The following is a 7874-nucleotide window of genomic DNA, read 5'->3' as shown; positions in this document are numbered from 1 at the left end:
ACTAATGAGATGTCACACACACACACACACACACACACACACACACACACACACACACACACACAGTTTTCACCTTATAAGGCTGAAAATTAGCCAGCTCCTCTGTGGACACCAGCTTCTGGACGAACTTTTAAAATAACTCAGAAAGCTTCTCTTATAAAACAAAAAAAACAAAAGTGATGCCCCCCTTTTGGACAAAAGACCCCCCCCCCCCCCCCCACGTCCATCCCATAATAACACCATTGTCCAACCCTCTTTGCCTACGTCCATTCAGTCTATTTGAATGATGTATGATGACGTCGCCCGTCTGATGCTACATCTGAAGCGATCTGAGTCACCGATTCACCCGGAAGTCGTTGTTGTTGTTGTCGTCGTTGTTGTTGTTGTCACCGGGGAGGGAACTCGACCACCGTTGTACAACTTTGCCATCACTCTTTCTATCAAGGGCTTTGGTTTTTAACGTGTATATATATATATATATATATATATATACATATATTCTGTAACCGGACCCCCCCAGTAGCAAAATGTAGCTTGGCGCCCTCCTCCAAGGTCAAGGTCACGGTCAAGGTCGAGGTTGATGCAACACGGAGGTTACACATTAAACTGTAGACCTGAACACGCTGTTTACTGGAGAGACTTCTGACTTTTGTATTTTTCTCTCCGCTTTGCTCTCAATGAACATGACGTCATGGTGGGTTTTAATTTGTATTATTATTTATTATTATTGCACTTCTTAACACGCGTATAATAAGCAACACCTGGATCTGAATGACATAATTCGTTAGATTGCAAATGAAGGAAAGAAACTAATTTAAACACTCACTTTAACATGTGAATGAAAAGATGTTGACAGAGCGACGGGAATAAGCATTTAATTTCTGTCCTGCTATTTAATTTCAAAATATATTAAATGTAAAAAAAATTGTGAAAAATGTCCATCACAAAAACTTTAAGATCAAATTGTTTTTTGTTTTTTTTAAATGAGGATTTAAAAAAATGAAATTAATCAAATGTGAAAATGGTGTCAGATTCGTTTTCTGTTGATCTACTAATTAGTTAATTAATCTGCAAATTAATATCAAGATTAAAAACATGCATTGGCTGTTTTATCACAAATCAAACGGGGCTAAATGTAAACTATATATACAAACCAACACACAAGGGGGGAAGTGACGCACAGGAACATTTAGATTCAGCATTTTTGAGTATTTATTATTCATTATTTAACGTCAACACGGGACCTTAATGGAGAGGGTTCAGCCGTCCACCCTCAACTGTAGCTTGACCGTAATGTCATTTAATTCAATGCATAAATATATAAGTGCGTAAATGTCTGACACATAAAAGAAAAGAGCATAAAAACAGAGCTGCATACCTGTCACATGTTATTTTCATATATTGAGTGTCTGACAAGAACGAAGATGTTTTCCACGACTTCAGAGGAATCTCTCGTGATTGTTTTCGTTTCCCAAACTTAGAAAAACAAAAGTGTGCCTGATCGGCGTCCGACTGTTAGCTCGACCCCCGGAGCCTCGAGGCGACTGACCGGGGAACGTTGTGCACGTTCTAGGTTCTAGTTCCCGATGTGGGGAGGACCTTCTGGTGATGGACTCCCAGAGTCGCTCTTTAAGCTCTTGTGGTTACTCGTTGGATGTGTTTACATGTTTACCTCTTTCTCTCTCACTCCTTTACTTCCTGCAAGATATCTTTAAAAATTATATTTGAATGTATGTAATTAACTGCTATGCATCTGCCACTAACGCACCGCTCATTTTCAGATGCTCTGATTAATTTGGGCGTGCAGTTACCACACAAAGTCATAATTTAGGGGTTTCTTCACCACTGTTTTAGAAGGAGGAAATAATGAGTTAAAAAGGCAAAATATCAATAAAAGTGACATTTTTTTCTTTTTGGTAGATCAAAAATCATGCTGATGTGAAGAGTTGAACCGATAAATATTTTAAAAAGTTACTGATAAATATTTGGAAAAGTAACTGGTAAATATTTGGAAAAGTTACTGATAAATATTTGGAAAAGTAAATGATAAATATTTAAAAAAGTTACTGATAAATATTTGGAAAAGTAACCGGTAAATATTTGGAAAAGTTACTGATAAATATTTGGAAAAGTAACTGGTAAATATTTGGAAAAGTAAATGATAAATATTTGGAAAAGTAACTGGTAAATATTTGGAAAAGTTACTGATAAATATTTGTAAAATTAACTGGTAAATATTTGTAAAAGTAACTGGTAAATATTTGTAAAAGTAACTGGTAAATATTTGGAAAAGTAAATGATAAATATTTGTAAAATTAACTGGTAAATATTTGGAAAAGTAAATGATAAATATTTGGAAAATTAACTGGTAAATATTTGGAAAAGTTACTGATAAATATTTGAAAAAGTAACTGGTAAATATTTGGAAAAGTAAATGATAAATATTTGTAAAATTAACTGGTAAATATTTGGAATATAATATATATACATATATATATATATATATATATATATATACATATATTTGCCAAGTAATATTCTAAACATTGATTGGCTTAAAAGTAAATTAGCTGAGCCTTAGAGGCCAAATAGTGATAAATCCTGTCTACTTGTTATTAGAGTAGAATAAGTAGAATTCAACTGGTGGAAATAATGTGTTTATACAATTAATGTTGTCAAATAGAGACTGAATGACCTCATATTCAGAGTGCATTAGTACAGTGCACACTTACAGCATTTATAAAGTTACACAAAAAAAACACAGAAAAAACCAACAGGATTAGATTTTTTGTAATTAGGAAAATATGAGATATAATAAAATAAGGAAATGTGTCGGTTTTCCTGTAAAAACCTGTTCCGGATGACGGTTTAAAAAGTACAAACAAGCAATTCTACTCAAAGTAATACTTGGTGCACTAATAGTTGAGAGTGTATATTTTCTAATAATCATAAAGTCTAAAAGGATGTTTTCCTCTTCAATTGGACGTTTTTTGTGTTTTTCCAAAAATTTGTTTCAGGTTTTTTTTCATATATAATTATATATTTATTTATTTATTTTTCAAGCCACGGTCAGTTTAAGTTGATTTAAATGACATCTTTGTTTTTTAATGAGACCGTTAAAAGACAGTATCTAAAAATACATAATGTATACATAAATGTATGTTTTATATGTACGTGCACACATTCCCATCTATTTATGTCGAAAACATCGCAGCAAAGACCATCCCTCACAAACGTAGAGTAGTGAACCCAAACGGCCACCAGGGGGAGATGCAGAACTACCACATTCAACCTGTTCCATAATAAGAATAATACTAATAATCCTGATTATAATACGGGTAGATGAAATCAAGCATTCTGATTGGTTGAGAGTGAGTTTTTAAACAGCATAGGCTATTTAGGTCGCGTTTATTAACCTCACGTTGTTATACCCAGTGACTGCGAAGCATTTGTGATTGATTTAGAGTGTTTAGGCCTACTGTTTAAATTAAATATCATTTTATTGAAAGTGTCCCGTTGTCATTTAATGTTATTTTTTATAAAATGAGCAATGTGAATAAACGAGATGGTGCGAGATCGTAAGCAATATTCTAAGCCTTTAGTAGAGGGTAGGGGAAGTGAAACGTAAAGGTCGGAGTCGTCGGTATATTGTCGTATTTGTTCGTTGAGAACTAGAGAGAAGTATTTTCAGCACATTTGTTTCCATGTCATGATTATTTATTTCTGTGGGTTCTGTATTTAGAGATTTTGTTAAATTATTTTCTTCCGTAGAGAAGGATTAATAAATAAATCTGAAGTCTTATATGAACCCGAGTGGCTGCTTTTAAGCAGCGACCTGTCAATCACCTTGTAGCCCCGCCTCTAAAGCATACTCTGCTTTATGGTCTGTTTGACTCTACATGGACCATAATGTATTAAATGAACATCACGCTGTATTGAAGAAGACTTGAAACTAGAGATTGAGACCAAAAACTAATGTTTACAATGTTTACTGAGGGAATAAATCAAGAGAAGTAGAGTCATTTATATAGACTTCTATACAACCAGAGGAGTCGCCCCCTGGTGGTCAGGAGAGAGAATGCAGCTTTAACACATGAAGCATAGACTTCTATACAACCAGAGGAGTCGCCCCCTGGTGGTCAGGAGAGAGAATGCAGCTTCTACACATGAAGCATAGACTTCTATACAACCAGAGGAGACGCCCCCTGGTGGTCAGTAGAGAGAATGCAGCTTTAACACATGAAGCATAGACTTCTATACAACCAGAGGAGTCGCCCTCTGGTGGTCAGGAGAGAGAATGCAGCTTTAACACATGAAGCATAGACTTCTATACAACCAGAGGAGTCGCCCCCTGGTGGTCAGGAGAGAGAATGCAGCTTCTACACATGAAGCATAGACTTCTATACAACCAGAGGAGACGCCCCCTGGTGGTCAGTAGAGAGAATGCAGCTTTAACACATGAAGCATAGACTTCTATACAACCAGAGGAGTCGCCCTCTGGTGGTCAGGAGAGAGAATGCAGCTTTAACACATGAAGCATATACTTCTATACAACCAGAGGAGTCGCCCTCTGGTGGTCAGTAGAGAGAATGCAGCTTTAACACATGAAGCATAGACTTCTATACAACCAGAGGAGTCGCCCTCTGGTGGTCAGGAGAGAGAATGCAGCTTTAACACATGAAGCATAGACTTCTATACAACCAGAGGAGTCGCCCTCTGGTGGTCAGGAGAGAGAATGCAGCTTTAACAAAAAGGATTTGCTGAAATCGCTGCACAGTAAACTTTAGGTTGAGCCCTGCAGTATAATACATAAGTACTTATGGAGATAAAATATATGATAAAGAACATAAGGAAATTATAAAACAAAAATGAACTATAAGAAGCATAAACCACTTAAAGTGCTCATGTTGAATTTAAATGGTCGTGGGTTAAAAGACAAGAGTTGCGTAACGTCTCAATACGTTTTAATTTGCAGCCTCTCATGAGCCTGCCTCGCACACACACACACACACACACACACAGACGCACACACACACACACACACACACACACGCACACACACACACACACACACACACACTACCAAGCCACAGGCCTGAAGGGGCAGCAGAGCCAACACGTATTGTCGTCACTGATAATTATGGATCATTGATCGCCTGTAGTTTAGTGTGCGGTTCCTCCGGCTGACCGGCTGACAGCGTCCGTGTGTCTCTGTGTAGTTGATAAGCATTTGTGGTCGCATTGTGTCTCTTTGTGTCTCCTTGTGGTCGCATTGTGTCTCTTTGTGTCTCCTTGTGGTCGCATTGTGTCTCTTTGTGTCTCTTTTTAGTCGTGTTGTATCTCCTTGTGGTCGCATTGTGTCTCTTTGTGTCTCCTTGTGGTCGCATTGTGTCTCTTTGTGTCTCCTTGTGGCCGCATTGTGTCTCTTTGTGTCTCTTTTCAGTCATTTTGTGTCTCCTTGAGTTCATATTGTGTTTCTTTGTGGGTTTTTTTAGTAGTGTTGTGTCTCCTTGTGGTCGCATTGTGTCTCTTTGTGTCTCCTTGTGGTCGCATTGTGTCTCCTTGTGGTCGCATTGTGTCTCTTTGTGTCTCCTTGTGGCCGCATTGTGTCTCTTTGTGTCTCTTTTCAGTCATTTTGTGTCTCCTTGAGTTCATATTGTGTTTCTTTGTGGGTTTTTTAGTAGTGTTGTGTCTCCTTGTGGTCGCATTGTGTCTCTTTGTGTCTCCTTGTGGTCGCATTGTGTCTCTTTGTGTCTCCTTGTGGTCGCATTGTGTCTCCTTGTGGTCGCATTGTGTCTCTTTGTGTCTCCTTGTGGCCGCATTGTGTCTCTTTGTGTCTCTTTTCAGTCATTTTGTGTCTCCTTGAGTTCATATTGTGTTTCTTTGTGGGTTTTTTAGTAGTGTTGTGTCTCCTTGTGGTCGCATTGTGTCTCTTTGTGTCTCCTTGTGGTCGCATTGTGTCTCCTTGTGGTCGCATTGTGTCTCTTTGTGTCTCCTTGTGGCCGCATTGTGTCTCTTTGTGTCTCTTTTCAGTCATTTTGTGTCTCCTTGAGTTCATATTGTGTTTCTTTGTGGGTTTTTTAGTAGTGTTGTGTCTCCTTGTGGTCGCATTGTGTCTCTTTGTGTCTCCTTGTGGTCGCATTGTGTCTCCTTGTGGTCGCATTGTGTCTCTTTGTGTCTCCTTGTGGCCGCATTGTGTCTCTTTGTGTCTCTTTTCAGTCATTTTGTGTCTCCTTGAGTTCATATTGTGTTTCTTTGTGGGTTTTTTAGTAGTGTTGTCTCTCCTTGTGGTCGCATTGTGTCTCTTTGCTATTGCTTTACCCCTTTCTGTCATACTTTTGCATCTCTTTTGTGTCTTTGTGGTCGGGGCGTGTCTCCTTGAGTGACATTTTGCAGGTGAAGGCCTGCTGAACCCGTTCCAGTCCTCCTCCCGTGGAGTAAATATCTCCTTCTAAGAAAACTTGAATACATCCTAATGTCCTCGGCCTCTGGTCACAATCCCCATAATATTAATAAAAAAATCAACACTTTAAGTGTCCACGCTTTACCTTCCAAGTCATTGTTTCAGATGCTGTCGTGCACGATGATTAAAACCTTGCAGGTGCGGTCCACCCAGAGAGTTCTTTCACGCTTTGTTTTCCTTTCCTTTCCACACACAAAGAGAGAGAGATGTATTTTTGGACTCTCTCTCTCTCAAACTGACCCGGGTGGATTGTTGAGATGCCTCAGAGGCCCGTCGCTCCGCTATGTGAGTCACAGACAGGAAGTTCCCCGTCGAGCACACAGACAGACAAACTGCTGCCGAGTGTAACTGCTGCCCGAGGTGAGTTATTATTTAAAATATAATAATATCTCACAATCGGAGAGCGTTCGTGAGGACGAGACTAATAATCCCGACGTTCTCTCTCGCAGAAAAATGAAAGCTCAGATTTGGTTCCTGCTCTTCGCCTTCATGGCGGTCGGACTTCAGGCGACGACTACCGCTCCCCAGGAGAGCCAAGGTACCGGAACCCGGAACCGGGTGTTACCAAGTCTTATGAAGTCTTATGAAGTCTCACAAAGTGTTACTAAGTCTTATGAAGTCTCACGAAGTGTTACCAAGTCTTATGAAGTCTCACGAAGTGTTACCAAGTCTTATGAAGTCTCACGAAGTCTTATGAAGTCTTATGAAGTCATGTTACCAAGTCTTATGAAGTCTCACGAAGTGTTACCAAGTCTTACGAAGTGTTACGAAGTATTACGAAGTGTTACCAAGTCTTATGAAGTGTTACCAAGTGTTACCAAGTCTTATGAAGTCTCACGAAGTGTTACCAAGTCTTATGAAGTCTCACAAAGTCTTATGAAGTCTTATGAAGTCATGTTACCAAGTCTTATGAAGTCTCTCGAAGTGTTACCAAGTGTTACCAAGTCTTATGAAGTGTTACCAAGTGTTACCAAGTCTTATGAAGTCTTACCAAGTGTTACCAAGTCTTATGAAGTCTTACCAAGTGTTACCAAGTTTTATGAAGTCTCACGAAGTGTTACCAAGTCTTATGAAGTCTCACAAAGTGTTACCAAGTCTTACGAAGTGTTACGAAGTATTACGAAGTGTTACCAAGTCTTATGAAGTGTTACCAAGTGTTACCAAGTCTTATGAAGTCTCACGAAGTGTTACCAAGTCTTACGAAGTGTTACCAAGTGTTACCAAGTCTTACGAAGTGTTACCAAGTGTTACCAAGTGTTACCAAGTCTTATGAAGTATTATGAAGTGTTACCAAGTCTTATGAAGTGTTACCAAGTGTTACCAAGTCTTATGAAGTCTCACCAAGTGTTACCAAGTCTTATGAAGTCTCACGAAGTGTTACCAAGTCTTACGAAGTGTTACCAAGTGTTAC

The 7874-nt window shown here is 38.8% G+C and overlaps 1 long non-coding RNA gene across 1 annotated transcript in view; it reads left to right on the top strand.

The window, feature by feature from the left end:
• Nucleotides 1-6717: 6717 nt before the first annotated feature.
• The window catches only part of LOC117743805, a 2310-nt gene continuing 1153 nt past the window's right edge, over nt 6718-7874 (top strand). Inside the window, exons 1-2 of the long non-coding RNA XR_004611124.1 lie at nt 6718-6823; nt 6913-7001. This is a non-coding gene — a long non-coding RNA (uncharacterized LOC117743805). The remainder of the gene's footprint in view (nt 6824-6912; nt 7002-7874) is intronic.

The sequence above is a fragment of the Cyclopterus lumpus genome, chromosome 15 (assembly GCF_009769545.1).
Source record: "Cyclopterus lumpus isolate fCycLum1 chromosome 15, fCycLum1.pri, whole genome shotgun sequence".
NCBI lineage: Eukaryota > Metazoa > Chordata > Actinopteri > Perciformes > Cyclopteridae > Cyclopterus > Cyclopterus lumpus.
This window is presented reverse-complemented; position numbering and strand designations above follow the sequence as displayed.